At 39.1% G+C, this 19,229-nt stretch overlaps 1 pseudogene; it reads right to left on the bottom strand.

The window, feature by feature from the left end:
* Positions 1–6,190: 6,190 nt before the first annotated feature.
* LOC148266749 (uncharacterized) lies at positions 6,191–18,907 on the bottom strand (annotated as a pseudogene).
* Positions 18,908–19,229: the final 322 nt, after the last annotated feature.

Genomic DNA, 19,229 nt, shown 5'->3' with positions numbered 1-19,229 from the left:
TGTAAGGCAAAAAATGGGCTAGTATTGATGAACTTCCGAGAAGCTACGAAGTGACAATACTCTAGGATACTCTATCCTTGATCAGGTATAAAACAGTAAGGTTGAATCCACAAAAGAGGAATCCTGGCCTAGGAAGAAATGATACCTGAAGGTATGAGAAATCCGAGGGGTAACGGGCCTCACTGTTAAGGAACAACTCAACTCGAAAATCTTGATCCAAGAAGAAACCCAAATGTAGTTTCGATATGGGTGCCCGTGGGGTACACCTATGTTGTGATGCACACACAGGATACTTGCCCTCCGTGTCCGCTGGTGTTCCAAGGTCCCGTAGTGAACCAGTCGAAGCAATCTTATACCCTACAGAAAAATCAAAGATAGGAAAATTCCTTGATGTATAGACCCGGAGGCCCACGCATGAATGAGGACACCCCACGTGCACTAAGCTTGCAGCCCAACTTGTATAGCCAATGTACATGCACGTTCGTGCATGCTTGCACATACTGCACGCACGAGCGCTCGAGAGCACCTGTTCTCACAGCTTGCTAGGCCCCCGCGCGCCTGAGGGGCTGAATGCACAAACCTCATGTTGACAGGCCAGAAATCAGCCCAACAGGCCCAAATGCACAAGCTCACAGCCACTTGTTGGCCCGTCTTATGCGATCCGAACGAACCGGTCGGCTCAACCCATCTGGGTTGTCCAAAATCGGCCATCTTCCCACATTTTTAATTAAATAAATTATTTTTAATTATTTTAAGGCTTTGGACTACCTTTTTAATTCTCCATGTTTTTAATCTAATTCTCACATGCCTAAATTAATTTTCTCATGTGTTTTACATGAAAATCACATGGGATAAAGGCGTATCTTATTTCTATTATTAATTTAATATAAATTATATTCTTAAAATTATTTAATTAATTATCTTGTATTTAGATGAAATAGAATAAATATTTTATTACGTAATTATCCTAGAATTAGAGATAATTTTATTTAGAATATTATTTTATTAATTTTTTAAAGAAATTGTAGTCATATAGAATTATCCCCAGAAAGGTTATAAATAGGCATTTGCTCATAGGTTATAAACACATCAATTACAATCAATTTGAGAGAAATTCTTGAAAGTTTAGGATTTTCTTCAATTAGTTTTTTATAGCTTCTTCAAGTTCTTCAAGGAGTAGGAGTCTTTAGAAGTCTTATTGAGCGAAGGAACGAGAATCAACTTATCGGTAAGTTTGTAGCATTTTTTCTTTTCTTGTTTTATTTGTTATAATCTTTATTTTTGTACTTCTTTTAAGATTGTAGATTCAATTAGAGGGAGAGGTTTCCTAGGTGGTTAAGTTTCGTTATTATATACATTGAGTGGGTTATAGGAGTTTATTTGATCCTTCTCATACCCTCCTGTATCACCCAGGGCATATGTGAAGAACAAATGAAGCTACGAGCATTCCCATTCTCCTTAGATGACGCTGCTAAAGAGTGGCTATTTTACCTATCCCTTGTATCAATCACGACTTGGGTAGAGATGATAAAAGCTTTCCTATATCGTTTTTTCCTAGCATCTCAGGTAGCCGGTATTAGAAGAGAAATATGTGGAATTCGTCAAAGAGATTTTGAGAGCTTGCATGATTATTGGGAGAGGTTCAAATAATTATGTGCGAGCTACCCACAATATGATATATTAGATTAGTCTTTGATACATTACTTCTATAAAGGGTCGCCACTCTCGAAAAGAAGGATGTCAAACACTGCCAACAGAGGCACCATCGTCAACTAGACACCACGACAAATAAGGGAGCTCATATCAATCATGGCAACCACTGTCCAACAATTTGGTTTCACTCGTGACACCCCTCGGAGAGTGACGGAGGTAAGTATCTATTCCATTGAGTTCCAAATTTTCAAATTAAATCATTTGTTAGGATTTCATTTTAAATGATTTTTCTTCACGTATGCATGTTGTATGATCCATAATTGCATTTTTAATTGTTGTTTCATGATTATAATGATGATTTTGTGATGTTTTAGAGTAGCTAGTGATTTTTAATGTTAAAATTGCATGAAAATAAATGGTAGATTAATTAGGTAATTAAAATAACATAAACAAACATCAAACAAAATTAAAACTTAAATAACTAAAATAGTAACTAATTAATTAAGAATAAAGTTTATAAATTATGTTAAAATAGTAAATGGAATAATGGCTTAGTTGCGAAAATGTAAATTTTGGGATGAGGTGAAATTATTGATGTGTTTGAGTAAATTAATTGATATAAAAGTATGCAGCTTGATGTGTTGAATTAATTAGATAGTAAATCAATGGAATAAAAAATTCTAAGTAATAAAATTAAAATAAATTTATTTGATTAAATTACAAATGACCATAAAATGGATAGAATAAATAGAGAGGTTGGAGTATAGTGAAAATTGGATTAAAATTTCAAAAAAGTAAATAAATAACAAATTTAACAAAAACAAACAAATTACAAATAAATAAATCAAATTAAATGATAAATAAAACAAATCTCCATTGAATCTAAACTTCTAAAATAAATACAAATATCATACTACATAAAAATAAATTAAATTTAGATTAATTGGAGTGTCAAAATTGAAGGGAAATTTGAAATAATTAAAACACATGAGTTTAAGGGCAAATTAAGTGTCACGGATCACATCCCGTCTTACAAGATAATGACCGGAGTATATTTCCTTAAATCATATAAACTCAAGTTAAGTAAAATAACTTAACTTCATTAATAATAAAAGAGTCGCAGAAGTGTTACATCCCTTAAATATAAAACATAAACATATGTATGATACTCTAAATTTTCTTACTTACATTACTAAACAAAAGTACGAAACAATAACCTTAATATTAAAGCCTAAGCTTCATAGATTTTTTTTGTATCACTGCTCACTCTGCAGCGGTATCTTCATTATTTGGAGGGTGATAGGGGGGGTGAGATAAAATATCCTAATAAACAATATTATGAAATAACAACATAATACATGCAATATATAATTTCTTTACATACAACAGAACATGTATCATATAATCTTTCCAAAACAGATACAAATCAAAAGACGAAAGCATAAATCAGAAAACAAATTCATGTTGTATACTTCATCACTATTATGGAGAATCATTCAGTTGTCATACATTATACGTAGGCACAGATTGTTATAAGTGGTTCCTCATGTACTCGAATACGGAACGACATACATGAGTATCTTGAAACACTGCTACCCCCTGCGGAATGGTTAGAGCACGCAGATAAGACTGTTTTCCCATACACCTGAACACGGAATGGTTATATATGGGTACATATTATTTCACTAATACACTCGAATACAGAATAGTTATATACGGCCAGATTAAAGCCTAACATAATGCAGGTGCTTTCAGAATAGTTCATTTCCATAATGAGTGATGCACACATATCAAATTCACATTTCGAAAATCCAAAGCGAAATAACATTTGAATCAAAGTAAAACTTTAATAAATATTACTTGGTAAATGTGGAAAATAAATTAAACACGTGCACATTTTTATACGAAAAATACATAAAATACTTCAAAACTACAAAGGCTATGAATTCATAATATCCACTTATCTTAGGTTCTTAGTAGTCGTGGTCTTAATTCCGGCAGAGTTCTGATCTTATTTATAACTTTTTACTCTAAAAAATTCGACAGAGTTTTGGGATGATTTTGGTCACTTTCTTGACTTAAAAATATCCAACACAATACTGAAAAACTAATCCCAAAAATTAAAGAGAAACTGAACTTCAAAACTTAAGAAAAAGCTTACCTTTCTAATGGTTTATAACTTTCTTTTGATCGTGGTCCTTATTCTTCTTCTCTTCCTTTTTCTCTACTTTCATAAATTTAGCATAATTTTCTCAAAATTTTTATCTAAAACCTCAAAATACTCTCAGATATCGCATATGTAGCAGCTCCGGAAATTTAAAATGGAAATTATATTATAAATATCAAATGCGGAAGCGAAGTCAAAATTTGAATAACATCCCTTACACTAAAACCAAAAACGTGCTCACAAAATACAAAAGATTAAACTACCTAAAGGAGAAACTTGAAAGTAAAAAACTACGAATGTGACTAGGGAGTCTTTAGGCGTCCCCTTCGTCGTCCTCCTGCGGAACCGGCTCGGGAACGATGTCCTCTTGATCTGAAATGATTAAATAAGGAATGAGCTACACTAGCCCAGTAAAGACATCACGATATCTCACCGTCACGGAGGTAAAGGTGGGTAGAAAACACAAAAAGACCAATGGAGCATAATTTACAACAAATCCTTTTATTAATAATAAAACCTTTACCATTCACTTACCTCGGTGAAATTCATAAAACAATATACGAAAGCAATAACATCATCATCATCATGAAAACATATATATGAACTGTATAACATAATACCTATCAAACTTTTCGTAATTCAATCGTTACACAACATATTTTTCTGATTCACCAGCTCGCTAGTATCCATGGGGATCCATAGGGGTCCCGCTACCCGTTAATCCTTAACACTTGAAATCCATTCCAGGGCCGTCCCCATACCCCGTCCGGTATGGGCGCCAAACTATAGACCTCATTACCCCGTCCGGTATTAGGGTGAAACGGGCCGTCCCCATACCCCGTCCGGTATGGGCGCCAAAACACATAAGATCTCCATACCCCGTCCGGTATGGGAGACCACAATCCCGGTAGGGTTTCCTACGGACCCGGTCCGTCCACCATCTCCCAGGATATCTAGTCAGGCTGACCACATTATACCATTACCCATTTACATAATTTTTCATTCTCTTTTTCCTCAGTCAGCATCATTAATCCACATACAAGCAAGCAAACAGTAATTTATGCTAAACAGACAACATACAGCATCAATATCCCGGTCATTTAATCCATAATCAATAAAACAGTAAAATATGCACACGAAACTATAAAATGAAAACATCGAACCTCATGCTGCATTTAAAACTATAAAACAGGCCAAATAACAGTTAACCGACAAATACACTAGACTTGGGCTCCATTAGCGACCTTAAGCAATTTCACACATTCGTTGATTCATGAAATACCGTTTTTTCATTTATTGAACTTTAAAACCGTGATAGGAAATAAGGTGAGGGGTCCTTATACGTTTCGGGGTCCGAACACGGCTTCACAGTGCGCCTACAGGCTGTCCCTAATTTTCCCTGAATTTTTTCTCAGGGAACTGAAACGCACTACTGGTACCTGCACGTGTTCCAAGAAATCCCAAATTAGGCCCAGGGCCCCTTTCGGCCAATATCGCAACTCCGGCACGGCGGCTCCGCCGTGCTCCGGCGACGGCACCGCCGCTGGCGGCGGTGATTCACCTCGGGTTGGCTGTTTTCGGCCGTTTCCGGTCGAATTCGGCCACACTCGCATCGGTCCCTGTGAGAAAACAACCCTAGGGCCACCCTCGGGGGGCAAAAAAATCACGAAAAAACGGAGCTTACCGGCGGCAGCGCTCTCGGGTGCGGCGGCTCTCCGGCGAGGTTCGTGTTTTGGTGATTCGGCTCCTGTCAACCTGTAGAGAAAAGAATGGTGATCACGGTGATATAAAAATTGCATCAAACGGAGGCCGGGAAGGGCCTCATCGGAGGCAAAAACCGAGAAGGGGCGCAGCGGCGCCGCTGGGCTTCGGCCGTGTATTCCGGCCGTTTGGCCGGGATTTTGGCTCCGATTTGGCCACAGGAGGAATCAGCGTGGAAAAACGAGTCGGGGGTACGAAATTTACCTCGATCGGCGGTCGGAAATTTCCCCGGTGCGGCGGCGGGTGGCGGCGTCCGGCTTCTGGTTCGTCTTCTCCGGCGAGCGGCAGGCGGCTAGGGTTTGTGGTCTGGTGTGGGGGTTCTATTTATAACCCTTTGCCTTTTGATCTCAACCGTCCATTTTGTTTTAATCTGGGCCGTCCGTTTTTGATTGAATCTGGGCCGTCCGATCGCGCCTACGCGGATCGCCAACGTGGCCCGTTCCGGAACGACGTGGTCTTGCCACGTGGCAGGTCCCGGTTGGCCGGGACTGCTGATCGGGCCTGCTGACGTGGCTGCCGACGTGGTTTTTTTGTTTTTTTTTTTCGGCCCCTTTCCGGGCGCTACAACTCTCCCCCCTTTAAAGAAATTTGGTCCCAAAATTTGCCTCATTACTCTTGATCAAACAGATGGGGATATTGGGTCCTAAATTCTAATTCCAGTTCCCAGGTGGCCTCCCTGGGCATGTGGTTCTGCCACACGACTTTTACAAATGATATTTTCCGGTTGCGGAGTATTCTGCTCTCTCGGTCCGTGATACCGACTGGTACTTCTTCATAAGACAAGTCCTCTCGGAGTGGAAGCGGTTCATGAGCCAAGACATGAGAAGGGTCCGGATTGTACTTACGTAGCATAGATACGTGAAACACATTATGAACCCGGGAGAGCTCAGGAGGCAGTGCAAGTTTGTAGGCTGTGGTACCAATCTTGTCTAAGATTTCAAAGGGTCCAATATATCTGGAGTTTAATTTTCCCCTCCTGCCGAACCTACTAATCCCCTTGAAGGGGGTGACTTTAAGAAACACCCAGTCGCCTTTCTCAAAGGTCAGGTCTCTCCTCCGGGTATCAGCATAACTCTTCTACCTACTCTGAGCTGTTTGGATGTTCTTCTTGATCTTAACTATCTTGGACGTGGTTTCTTCTACCAAATCCGGGCCAAACAATCTTCTATCGCCCACTTCTTCCCAACAGATCGGTGACCTGCACGGACGCCCGTATAGCGCCTCGCATGGGGCCATGCCGATGCTTGCTTGGTAACTGTTGTTGTAAGCAAACTCTATCAGGGGTAGGTGGTTGTCCCAATGGCCCCCGGAGTCAAGGACACAAGCTCGGAGCATATCCTCCAGCGTACGAATTGTCCTCTCTGATTGTCCATCGGTTTGGGGGTGGAAAGCAGTGCTAAGAGACAGCTTTGTTCCCATAGCTTGCTGGAAACTATTCCAAAACTGAGAAGTGAATCTGGGATCCCTGTCGGATACCACTGTTACCGGAACTCCATGCAGTCTGACTACCTCCCGGATATACATTCTTGCCAACTTGTCCAAAGGATCAGTCATTCTGATGGCCAGGAAGTGGGAAGACTTAGTGAGTCGGTCAACAATTACCCATATAGCATCATGTCCCGATTGTGCCTTGGGTAGTCCCGATACGAAGTCCATGGTGATATGTTCCCACTTCCACTCTGGAATCGGTAAAGGCTGAAGTAACCCGCCCGGGCGTTGATGTTCTGCTTTGACCTGCTGACATACCAAGCACTTAGATACAAAGTCGGCTATATCTCTCTTCATCCCATTCCACCAGAACCGAGGTCGCATAGTTTGGTACATTTTTGTACTTCCTGGATGCATGGCGAACCTTGAACTATGGGACTCTGTCATGATGTCTCTTCTTAACTCACTGTCGTATGGGACACACACTCTGTCCTTGAAACGAATCAATCCGTCAGTAGAGATCTGAAATTCTGAGCTCACTCCCTGTTCTGCATTCTTCTTGCAGGTTACTAGGGCGGGGTCGACTGACTGGGCTTCCTTTATTCTTTGGATCAACTCGAGTTGGACTGCTAGGTGGCCCAAACATGTGACTCTCTTCAGGTCTCGCAGGCGAACCTGCTGTGTAGCCCCAATGGACCTACATTCTGAAACCATCAGATGGGCTAGGGTGCCTGCACTTTTCCTGCTGAGGGCATCGGCCACCACGTTGCCCTTACCTGGATGGTATAGGATGTCACAATCATAGTCCTTGAGGAGTTCCATCCACCTTCTCTGACGCATGTTGAGATCCTTCTGAGTGAAGATATGCTTCAAACTTTTATGATCGGTGTAGATCTGAAAGGTCTCTCCATACAAATAATGGCGCCAGGTTTTCAAGGCGTGTATGATTGCGGCAAGCTCCAAGTCATGGGTAGGATAGTTCTTCTCATGATTCTTTAGCTGTCTAGACCCATATGCTATAACCTTTCCATGCTGCATTAGGACACAACCCAGGCCCAGATAGGAGGCATCACTATAAACTGTGTACCCTCCTGATCCACTCGGTAGAGCCAGCACTGGTGCAGTAGTCAGTCGCTTCTTCAACTCTGAAAAACTCCTCTCGCAGTTCTCATTCCATTCAAACCTTGCATTCTTCTTTGTGAGTCGGGTCAGAGGAGCTGCTAGACTAGAGAACCCTTCGACAAACCGGCGGTAATAACCTGCCATCCCTAGGAAACTGCGAATTTCCTTAACTGTCGTCAGCCTTTCCCAACCAAGTACCGCTTCAACTTTTTCGGGGTTCACCGACACCCCTTCCTTCGATATAACATGTCCTAGGAAGGCGGTTTGTTCAAGCCAAAATCCACACTTGCTCAACTTCGCATACAACTTCTTTTCCCTGAGTACCTGCAGGACTTGGGCAAGATGATGAGCATGTTCTTCCCTACTTTTTGAGTAGACTAAGATATCATCGATGAACACGATGACAAATTGATCCAAGAATTCTCTGAAGATTCTGTTCATTAGATTCATAAAGATGGCTGGGGCGTTGGTTAGCCCAAACGACATAACCAGGAACTCATAGTGTCCGTACCTGGTTCGGAATGTCGTCTTGGGGATGTCTTCGGCTCTCACTTTTACCTGATGGTAACCTGATCGTAGATCTATTTTGGAAAAGACCTGTGCACCCTGCAACTGATCGAAAAGGTCATCAATCCGGGGAAGAGGGTACTTGTTCTTAATTGTTACCTTGTTTATCCTTCTGTAATCAATGCACAGTCTCAATGTTCCATCCCATTTCTTTGCAAAAGTAACCCCGGCATTCCATGGGGAGATGTTGTGTCTAATGAAGCCACTGTTTTGTAACTCAGTGATCTGTTTCCTTAGTTCTTCCATCTCGATGCGGCTCATTCGGTAAGGAGCTACCGAGATGGGCTGGGTTCCTGGCTGTAAGTCTATGGTGAACTCGACCTCTCTGTCCCCTGGTAGACTGGGCAGTTCATCCGGAAATATGTCTGGAAAGTCTCGGACTACTGGAATCTCTTGGATACAAACTTCTTTCTTGGGTTTACCTAGTTAGAGAAAATACAATATTAAGGCACTGAGAATTAAGAAGAAAAGAATTTGCCATTAGGGAAAATTAGTACCGAATAATTTTATTAACTTGTAAATGGCTCCTCGTTGGGAGGATTAAATACAATCTTTTTGTTAAAGCAGTCTATGGTGGCGTGATACGCCGCTAGCCAATCCATTCCTAGGATTACATCAAAATCCCTTGTGTCTAACCCTATCAGGTCTACCCTCAATTCCCTATCTGCTATCTCCACGGCAAATGCCCTGTAGACAACCTCTCCTAGCAATGTCTCCCCCCCAACGGTAGATACAAGCAATAATGAATCAAGTCTATCAGGTGATATACAAATTTTGGAAGCAAGAACATGTGAAATAAAAGAATGTGATGCACCAGTATCAAACAAAACATGAGCAATGTGGCCAGAGATAGTATACATACCATGTACCACGTCCGGGTCTGCGTCGGCATCCTTCTGGGTAAGGTTGTAAACTCTACCCTGGATTGGAGGCCTCCCTTGATTCTGGTTCCTAGGGCACTCCCTCGCATAGTGCTGGGCACTGTCGCATATGCGATAGGTGTTGTTGAGGCGGTAGCAGGGTCGGTCCCCATGATCCCTGCCGCAGTACTAGCAGATCTTCCCACGTGCTGCCCCCATAGCCTGAGGAGGGGCCTGGACGGCAGGTCTGGGCCTCTTACTGGGTTGGACAGTCATGGTAGGCGCTGGCCTGCAGAGCGGGGCTGAGGGTCGGGAACTTCCTGCTAGCTGAGGGCGGGTGTCGAAGCTCCTTTCTATGATCTGCGCCTTTGCTAGGACTGCCGAATATGTCTCGAGCTCCATCACCAATAAGTGCTGTCTGATCGCCGGGCGAAGACCCCACTGGAATTTCCTGGCCTTTCGGCCCTCATCCAACAATGTCTCCGGGGCATGTCGGCCCAGCTCCAGGAACTTGCGGGCATACTCCGACACTGTCATGTTTCCCTAGACCAATTGAGCAAATTCCATTTCCTTTAAATGTTGGATGTGTTTAGGGAGATACTCCGCATGGAAGGCCGCTAGGAACTGCTCCCAAGTAACTGGTACAGGCAGGGTGGCCCGCTTGAGCTCCCACCAGCGTACTGCTTCCCCTACCAGCATGTAGGAGGCAATGGCAGCCCTCTGCTCAGGAACTACTCCCAATGTCTCAAAGGCTCTCTCAGTCTCTGCCAGCCAGTATTGGGCCTCTTCAAAAGAGGATCCCCCTGAAAAAGTAGAAGGGTTCAGTCTCCTGTACCTCTCTATGAAGCTGGGGTCGATCAAGGAGGGAGCGGGGTCCCGAGGTAAAGGAACTGGGGCCGGCTGAGGGTGAACTGGGGGACCCTGTGGTGGCGCCTGCTGATGTGGTGGCGGCACTAGAATGTGCTGGGGCGGCACCTGTTGGTACTGTGGCTGTGGTACCGGATCGTACCGCGGCTGTGGTGCCGGGTGGTACCGTGGAGGAACAGGCTCCTGCCGGGGTGGCTCGGGATCAGCCTGCTGTAGCGGGGGCTCAACCTGCGCCAGCGGAGGAGGTCCCGGTAACTCCCTTCTCTCCTCTTGCCTTCGCTGGGTAGTTGGGAGAGCCTCCACCATCTCGAATAGTCTATCTAAATCCTCCCGAAGTGAATTATCTGGGGCCACTCGGTTTAGTGGGGGCCTTCCTCTCCTCATTCCCGTGTACCTGCATTCACAAGGAATGATTGAGTAACGATATATCGGTGAGTATTTCTCTAAGGCACTATTGTGTGAGGGATGGGTCCGAGGAAATGCGGCTCTGATACCAACGGTAGCAGCCTCGGAAATTTAAAATGAAAATTATATTATAAATATCAAATGCGGAAGCGAAGTCAAAATTTAAATAACATCCCTTACACTAAAACCAAAAACGTGCTCACAAAATATAAAAGATTAAACTACCTAAAGGAGAAACTTGAAAGTAAAAAACTACGAATGTGACTAGGGAGTCTTTAAGCGTCCCCTTCGTCGTCCTCCTGCGGAACCGGCTCGGGAACGATGTCCTCTTGATCTGAAATGATTAAATAAGGAATGAGCTACACTAGCCCAGTAAAGACATCACGATATCTCACCGTCACGGAGGTAAAGGTGGGTAGAAAACACAAAAAGACCAATGGAGCATAATTTACAACAAATCCATTTATTAATAATAAAACCTTTACCATTCACTTACCTCGGTGAAATTCATAAAACAATATACGAAAGCAATAACATCATCATCGTCATGAAAACATATATATGAACTGTATAACATAATACCTATCAAACTTTTCGTAATTCAATCGTTACACAACATATTTTCCTAATTCAATCGTCCGGCTTCTGGTTCGTCTTCTTCGGCGAGCGGCAGGCGGCTAGGGTTTGTGGTCTGGTGTGGGGGTTCTATTTATAACCCTTTGCCTTTTGATCTCAGCCGTCCATTTTGTTTTAATCTGGGCCGTCCGTTTTTGATTGAATCTAGGCCGTCCGTTTTTGATTGAATCTGGGCCGTCCGTGCGATTTCATCTGGGCCGTCCGATCGCACGCTTGATCTGGGTCGTCCAATCGCGCCTACGCGGATCGCCAACGTGGCCCGTTCTGGAACGACGTGGTCTTGCCACGTGGCAGGTCCCGGTTGGCCGGGACTGTTGACCGGGCCTGCTGATGTGGCTGCCAACGTGGCTTTTTTTTTTTTTTTTTCCGGCTTTCGGCCCCTTTCCGGGCGCTACAGCATACATCGTATTCCCTCTTCTTCCTTCACCTCTATGTTTTTCACTATTTTTTCTCTCATCCGGAATGTCTCTTCCTCCCTTCTTCTATCCCTTATTTATAGGAGTGGGGAGCCATGAGGGAAAGATTGTCACCATTCCATCATATTATTTCATCTAAAAGTTATCACCTTTTATCATGTCACTTCACTTAAAAAGTTACCATTCTTCACATGTTGTTTTATCTAGAAGGCATTTTCGCATGCCACTTTATCTAAAATGTTACCACTTTTCACACGCTACTTCATCTAAAAGTCGTCACTTTTTGTGATGTCACTTCATCTAAAAGTCACTAAATTTCACATGTCACTTCATCTAAAAGTTATCATTTTTTGTTATATCATTTTATCTAATAGTTACCACTTTTCATTATATCACTTCATTTAAAAGGTTCCCACCTTTTTCTATACCTCTTCATGCTTATTTTAACTCCTTCATCCTTATCCATCATTTTTCCATTTGACTTTAAATTATGTTCTTAGCTTTATTATATATTTTCAAACACATGTAAAGCTAAATTAAATAAATCAAATATAAGAAATTAACTCGGATGTATTTTCAAGCTATCACATTAGGAAAATGAGATTTAAATGAAAATAATAATTCAAATAAGAATAATAAACCAAAAAATAAACAAAATAATAAATAAGTCAACCCAACATTAAATTCATAATGTTAAAATAAATGAAAATATCAAACTCTATATAAAAGCAAATAAAACTTAAATTAATTAAAAAGTATAATTTGAAAGGAATTTGAAGTAATACAAACAATATGAGTTTAAGGTCAATTATTTAAAAGGAAATTTGTAGAAATTTTAGAAAAAAACTTGACAAAAATAAATTATCACATAACACATCATAAAACAAATTCTAATAATTAAAACAACAAAACATTAACAATAAAAAAATAAAAAATTTCAAATAATTTAAATAATACGTTACTTATGACATAAAACATATAACAAACCAAAGGAAATTTCAAATGTGCATCAAATAAATGTGCAAATACGTCAAAAACAATATAGCTGAAATTCACCGGGTGGTGAACCTTGCCTATAGGTGGATGAAAGCTCTTACAAACATGGTTGGGATGCATATTTTGGATTAGGTCACCTGGTGAAAGACTGTTGTGACTAGTTCATTGCATGGTGTTGTGTCCCTACCCATGAAGTAATAGAAGTTATGATCTCACAATAGTACTAGTTATGTTATAATGATATCATAAATAAGATTTATTCAATGATGATTGAATAACATCATACTTTTTTTCTTTAGTACCGAAGGTAGAGTTATTTGAAATCACCTCCTAATGATATTACTTTATTTCTAAATTTTTTTTCTCTCACTAATCAATCATTCTTCTCCATGATATTAGATAAAATTTTGCTAGCAGTTTTCAAACACATTCATATGATTCATTGGGCTTCATCCCAAAGAATTAATGAAGATTCCAATATTAGGTTTTCTAAATTTGAACCTTGTCTTATTCCATATGCTTGATGATCCAAGTGAAGTCATAGTTATCTCATCAAACATATTTTATGTTGTTCTTTCACATGGTAATAAGATAATGTTATTCCTACATGGAAAAAGCTTAATTTTAGTCACAATAACAAATATAAATTCTTATATAATGACAAAAAATGAATATCTTCTGTTAGAAATTTATTATATGTATTTTACTTAATAATGCAACAACAAGCAATATCCTATTTAACAACATTAATTTTGCAATTATTCTTTGTATATGGATGTCTTCCGTATTTCTTTGTGCCAATTAATAAAGAATAATCCCTTAGAGTTGTAGAAAACATCATCAATAATATTTTAATATATTTTTCTTTTCTTTTTATTTAAAAGAGGTATATTCTTGTTTGCTTCTTGTAAAAATTCTTGTTTATTAAAACTCATTCATACCTTCTCTTATAAGCCTATTTTCGAGAAAAAACTTAGTTAATGAAGAATTTATTTACAACAAAGTTGGAAAGTCGAATAAACTCTTTATATTTATGCTCTAGTTACTTATTGATCTCGACCAGATAATAATTCTAAATATATTCATTTATCCTATTAAAGGATAATTATTTTAAAATTCTATATATATATCTCTTAAAATATTACTTGATAATATTTCCTAGCTCTCTTTTTATACTTTACAAAGCTTACTTACTTTACAATGCAAAAAAGAAAAAGAAATTTCTAAGACCTTGTTCGGTGCTGGAGAAGTTATCTCTCTTCTATAGATTATATGAAATCTTGATCATCTTTTGACATTCCTCTTGCTAAACACATATGCTAAAAAGTTTCATAGACAAGACATTTGTATCTATTTCTTATCATCAAATGATGTTGGCCTAACATTTAGCCCAAATGATACACTTCTCAATGCAAATAATACATCTTCAAAGCTGTTGGATATGTGTATATATTAAACCATCAATGACCTTTCTTGATTTTCCCAATGTCTACTTATTTGCATGTTGCAAATTATATTAGTGTCTACTAAGTTTTTTGTGGTCTATCATTAAACTATTTGTTTATTTATTAATGAAAGTTTTTAATATGGCATAATTCTTTGATGAATATCAAAGTTTAACAATCTCCAAGACCATTCACCTCGAGACAATTATATGCAATTAAGATGTTTATGATTTCATTAATTTTTTTGTTTGATCTATTTTACCTTCATGATTCATACCACAATTTTCTTGCATATTCGTGTCCCTTTTTCTCAAAAAAAACAAAAAGAAGATGAGCATAAAGAAATCATGGATACTTTCTTTCGTCTTTTGAGATACTCTATTAAATTAGTCACTTAAAATCTTTGGTCTCCACTTAGAACTAATAAAATTTATGAAATAATTTAATCCTTGGTTTGAGAACACCTTTATTGACAATGCCATTATCATATGACGCTATTTAAAGACACCATATCATATAGAAAAAAAAAATATATATATATATATATATATATTAGTTTTTTGATAAAATATAAAATGTATAATTGGTCATTCAACTAAAATAAAATTTTAATGCTTCAAATTAAATAAAAAATAAAAAATTCTTAATAAATTTTACAAAAGCAATTCATTCATTCAAACTTACCACTTGAATTATATAGAAATAAGATTTCATTGAGCAAATTATACTAAAAGTTTATGAAATCCACATAAAACTTTCTAATTTTTAAAATTGAACAACAAATTAGATAGTTTCAACTTTTTATACAATTTATCTCATAACTGTTTCTAAAGCTAACTTTTGATGCTAAATTTACTATTATGCGCTATTTAATGATAAAATTATCATAATATCTTTACTAATTAATTTAAAGTAGTAAAACTATATAAATAAATATTAATTAAAATAAATGTATATAAATTATTAAATTGATTAAATAATCACTAATATAATAAATAAAATTACTATATATTAGAAGAAAATAATTAATTAATTGATTAACAACAAATATAATTTTTTTCCAAAAATTACTATAACATTCTGTACTTAATAGTAAATTACGGTAATATGTTTACCAATTTATGTAAATGTAATACCCGGGCCTAGAATTTGATCTGAAATTAATTTTAACATTCCAAGTTATATAAAAATTTGTTTTTAAATTAATTTATTTTAATTTTTGTTGAATTTATGGAAAAAATAGGTTATGGATGAAATTAAAAATAATTTTGGAAAAAAAGAGGTGAAAATTTAGTTCAGATGGTGTTTTTAAAAGAAAAATTGAAAATATGGGGTTAAAGTACAAATAAAAAAATTGTGCTACGTAGGATCGTCCAGTTAACAACCCCAACGAAGTAGAGCACGCTTGATGGCGAGACACACTGACGTAAGTGCCACGCAGGATGCCACGTGGGCGATCTGCTTGCCCCACGATCGGACGGCCTAGGATCGATCCTGCGCGCATGGACGATCTGAATTTATTCCCCATTTAAACGCGATCAGACGGTCGAGATCAAATCGCGATGAACGGTTCATATTTATTTTTTCTTTAAATGCGATCGGAGAGTCGAGATCAAATCGCGATGGATAATTTAGATTCATTTCCTCCTTAGACACGATCGGATGGGCGAGATCGATCACGATGAACGACCCAGATTAAAGCAGAATGGGTATAAATACATTGCATCACACGGGAACCTAAACCCTAGCTGCTAGCTCCCCCGGAGAAGAAAAACCAAACGCTGGAGAAGGAGGCCAATCACTGACTGCCGCCGCATCGGAGCCACCACTGACCGCCAAAACAGGTAAAACTTTCCCCTACTCGCTCGGAGTTTGATTTCGAGCACCTCCATAGCCAAATCAGAGCAAAAGGGACGATGGATGAGCCAAAAACTACAGACGAAGCTCGGCGGAGCCGCCGCGGCCAAAGCCCCGAAAATCCTCCGATGTGCCCCTTCTCGATTTCTATTTCATGTAATTTTTTGATCATTGTGTTCATCGTCCTTTTCTGTGCAGGTTGGCCAAAAAACGAACCTCAGCTACAAAGGAGAAATGGTGGAGCCGTCGTACCCGGTGGTCCCCCACGTCGGTGATTTCAATTTTCTGTGGTTTTTTGACCAACAGAGGCTCTTGACGTGTTTTTTTGCAGAAATTTGGCCGAAACCACTAAAAAACAGTAAAATCGGCTAGGTTGAGGCAAACTGCCACTGTGGGTGGTAGAGTTGACGCTAGAGCATGGTAGCACTGCCTTGTCGGAACCCCAAAAATTATTAAAATGAGTTTTAAACACCGATTTTAGATTTGTAGGGTATTTTTAAATATGTGATAAGAATTTTTATTTCTGCAGAGAAAATTTAGGAAATCCAGTACCTGTTAGAAAGCGTAGTAGACAACACGGTGTCCTGAAACACCGATCTGGGTAAGGATCTCTCACCATTTTCTCTGTTACGAGAAATTAAGGCTTAATAATTAATAATTGTGTATTTTTATGAGAAATTAGAAAATCCTAAAAATAATTAAAGGTCATTAGTGGAGCCGGAACCGATTAGTTTACAGTCGTTTCAATTTCTTGTTTATTTTCTTATATTGCCTATATTTGTTTACTATTATACTGTGCATAACTAAATTGATGGTTTTTAGGATCTTTTGGGTTATTTGGTTATTTGTTTCCCTTATATTATTTTTCGGTATTCTGGTCATTTGTTATTTGGTTGTGTTAAACTATATTATTTGTTTAAGTGAACTGTGAGTATAAAATGATATATGGGTATTGCGTGGTTGATTATTATACTGATGGAAATCTATATGGAAAAGACTTACTAAGAGATCGGGAAAGGGCGGACGGGCTTGGTACATAAGGAACCCTAAGGTGAACGTTACCTCAGTCGGACAGGGCTGGAAAGTCCCTTACCAGTAAGGTTTGGGAGATATAGTTCACCCTCATATCGGACGGGGTATCAAGGTGGTGGAATATTTGGCACCCATTACTGGATGGGGTATGGGACGGCCGGTTAATTGTTTAATTAGATATTAGGTTCATGAGTAGAAGAACATCCATTTGGACCCCTAGGAGTACCGTTAAGTGGGTAAAAATTAAAAATGATCGTTTCTTATTGTCTTATATGTGATAATAAAAAGTGTATGGATATGGGTTTTTATAGGTTATTTTTGAAAAAACTTATTACGTAAATATGGAATAAATGACTTTTTTTATAGTAAATGAATTTACATTAAATTAAGGGCTCTATTGATTATTTTTCTTATTTTTACCAATCTTCAGTTTTTCGTATCTGTGATTAGTATGAAATTCTTACTGGGCTAGTACAGCTCACCCATTTTATTAACTATTTCAGATCAAGAGGATCAAGATCTAGATCCTGATCACCAAGAGGGTTGTGAATAGTTTACCATCCAGACTCCCTTTAAAAGCTAGTGAGGTCGTCATAGGATGCTCAGTTATTTTATTTTTCATTTATTTCTTTAATTTCTGTTTGTTCTTTTAGAAGAGATATTCCCATAGTCTTATTAGGCATTCTAAAATATTGTCTAAGGAATGTAAACCCTAACTCGAGTATTTCACTTCCGTATTTAATTTATAACTTTATTTTCATTTAAGTTTCAGACCTTTACAATTGGTATCAGAGCCATATTCCTCGAAACAATTCTTTATACAAAGACCTGAGGAAACACTAAAAATGAATTATTGCTCAACCATTCCTTGTGAAATGCAGGTACAGATAGATGAGAAGAGGAAGACCCCCACTAAACCGAGCAGCTCGGGAGGGTTCACTTCGAGAGGATGTTTATTGACTCTTTGAGATGCTGGAGAGACTCATCGCTGCCCAGCAGGCCTGGAAGGAAAGGAGGGAGCTACCTGACCCTCCCCTGCTGCCATAGTTTGAGCCACCCTTGTAGTGGGAGGGTCCAAAGCCACCATCACATCAGCCAGTACCACCACAGTATAATTCGGTGCCTCCACTGTATCGTCCAATACCATCACAAGGCAATCCAGTCCCTCCCCAACACAATCTAGTCCCTCTTCCACGGGACTCAGTTCCACCCATGATGGACTTAGGCTATATTGAAAGGTACAAAAGATTAAACTCATCTACTTTTATAGGAGCATCCTCTTTGAAGAGGCTGAGTATTGGTTAGTTGAGACAGAGAAGACTTTCGCGACTCTTGGGGTGGTTCTCGAATAGAAAGTTGTACTTACCACCTATATGCTTGTGGGAGAGGCAGGTCGCTGGTGGCAGCTCAAACAGGCCACCCTGCCCGTTTCAGTCACTTGGGAACAGTTCCTGATGACCTTCAATGTAGAGTACCTCCCAAAGCACCTCCAACATCTGAAGAAAATGGAGTTTGCACACCTAGTCCAAAGTGATATCACTGTGTCAAAGTATGCCTGAAGGTTCCTAGAGTTGGACCGGTATTCCCTAAGAGCATGATGGATGAAGACAGAAAGGAAAAGAAGTTCGAGTAGGGCCTCCGTCTTGAGATTAGACAACAATTGTATGTGTTCGAGCTTAGTACTTACTCAGCCATTCTGCCCAAGGCACAACTAGTAGAGAGGACCCTTCGTGTTTGTTCTCCAGCAGTGGGGAATGTAGCGACCTCAGAAATTTAAAAGGAAATGTATATAAAGAATATGAGTGCGGAAGTGAAATAAAAGGTTTTGATTAATATCCTTTACACAATAACTTAAACGTACTAACAATATCAAAAAATAAGTCCTCTAAAGAAAATACTAGAAATGAAAGACTATAAGAAAACTAATAAACATCTAGGCATCTACTCGCCCTCTTCTTGTGGATCGGGCTCGAGGATCAAGTCCTCCTGATCTGAAATGGTTAAATAAGGAATGAGC

The sequence above is a fragment of the Carica papaya genome, chromosome 3, assembly GCF_054855325.1.
Source record: "Carica papaya isolate Zhongbai chromosome 3, ASM5485532v1, whole genome shotgun sequence".
In the NCBI taxonomy this organism is placed as follows: Eukaryota; Viridiplantae; Streptophyta; class Magnoliopsida; order Brassicales; family Caricaceae; genus Carica; species Carica papaya.
The sequence above is the reverse complement of the archived record's forward strand: the minus strand, read 5'-3'. Positions and strand labels throughout refer to the sequence as shown.